The sequence below is a fragment of the Bos grunniens genome, chromosome X (assembly GCF_055505025.1).
Source record: "Bos grunniens cultivar Pamir isolate PY7600 chromosome X, Bosgru_T2T1.0, whole genome shotgun sequence".
Taxonomy (NCBI): domain Eukaryota; kingdom Metazoa; phylum Chordata; class Mammalia; order Artiodactyla; family Bovidae; genus Bos; species Bos grunniens.
The window spans coordinates 50,240,980-50,242,391 of record NC_141194.1 but is presented as its reverse complement, the minus strand read 5'-3'; the positions used below and the strand labels follow the sequence as shown (position 1 = coordinate 50,242,391).

At 37.7% G+C, this 1,412-nt stretch overlaps 1 pseudogene across 1 annotated transcript; it reads right to left on the bottom strand.

Moving 5' to 3' along the window:
* Positions 1-607: 607 nt before the first annotated feature.
* On the bottom strand, positions 608-1,041 carry LOC147340305 (large ribosomal subunit protein eL39 pseudogene; annotated as a pseudogene). Its single transcript, XR_015159499.1, has one exon. The product of XR_015159499.1 is annotated as a large ribosomal subunit protein eL39 pseudogene (transcript).
* Between the last annotated feature and the right edge of the window lie 371 nt (positions 1,042-1,412).

The window sequence follows — 1,412 nt, the reverse complement described above, 5'->3', positions numbered from 1 at the left end:
ATCACGCGAAGACACCGGGATTCTTGGCCCCCAGAGGAGAAGAATTCAATCTGGGGCCAGAGACGAGGCTTGATCGCTCAGAGCTTTTGTGTAATAAAGTTTTATTAAAGTATAAAGGAGATAGAGAAAGCTTCTGACATAGGCATCAGAAGGGGGCAGAAAAAGTACCCGCTTGCTAGTGTTAACAATGAAGTTATATAATCCAAAGAATGTCTGGAGGTTGTAAAGACCTCATCAGACCTACTCCCATAATTTACATTTTAAGATAACAGAAGGTTTAATCCAGAGACTGTCCTTAGGCAAGATACATTATTGTTATATAATCCTAAGGAATGTGGAGAAAGAAAAAAAGTTTGTCCTTTCTTCCTCCTTGAGAATTCCAGACCCCTCTCTCCTTGGGGACCTCTAGACTCCTTATCAACCTGCCTAGGAACTGACTCTCATCACTTTCAGTCTGTATGTGTCCCTAGGTCTGAACTATATCTTTTGTAGACAGTATAGATACAGATCTTGTTTTGTATCCATTCAGCCAGTTTGTATCTTTTGCTTGGAGCACATAATCCATTTACATTTAAAGTAATTATCGACGTGTATGCTCCTATTACCATTTTCTTTCTTTCTTTTTTTTTTTTTTTTTTACAATTCCAACGTTTTATATTTATTACTGGGTCTCAGACTGATAGTGAGGAAATAACATCATGGGCCAAGCATTACAGTAGTGATGTTTTGAGGAAATAACACCATGGGCCAAGCATTACAGTAGTGATGTTTTCATTGTGATTTGGCTGCTTAAAAAAGTGGTCTTAACATGTGGACCACTTCTTATAGACCCAGCTTGCTTCTTATAGACCCAGCTTGGTTCTTCTCCAATGTCTTCTCTTGGAGTTGTACCTGATTTTATTGCCAGTTTTCATTCGAATCCATTGAGGAATGGGACGATTCTGCTTTTGTTTCTTGGCCAGGAATTGCTTGATCCTGAAAGTCTTGTGAGAAGACATGGTGAGGAGAGAATTCAACCGCACATAGGATGGCGGAGAAGAGAAAAGAGGAGGAGCTATTACCATTTTCTTAATTGTTTTGAATTTGTTTTTATAGTTATCTTTCTTCTCTTTGTTTCTCACCTGGAGTAGTTCCATTAGCATTTGTTGTAAAGCTGGTTTGATGGTGCTGAATTCTCTTAATTTTTGCTTGTGGTAAAGACTCTTGATTTCTCTGTCAAATCTGAATGAGATCCTTTCTGGATAATCTTAACTGTAGGTTTTCCCCTTTCATCACTGTAAATATATATTGTCACTCCCTTCTGGATTGCAGAGTTTCTGCTGAAAAATCAGTTGTTAACATTATGGGGTTCTCTTGAATGTTACCTATTGCTTTTCACTTGCTGCTTTTATTATTTTTTCTTTGAATTTAAT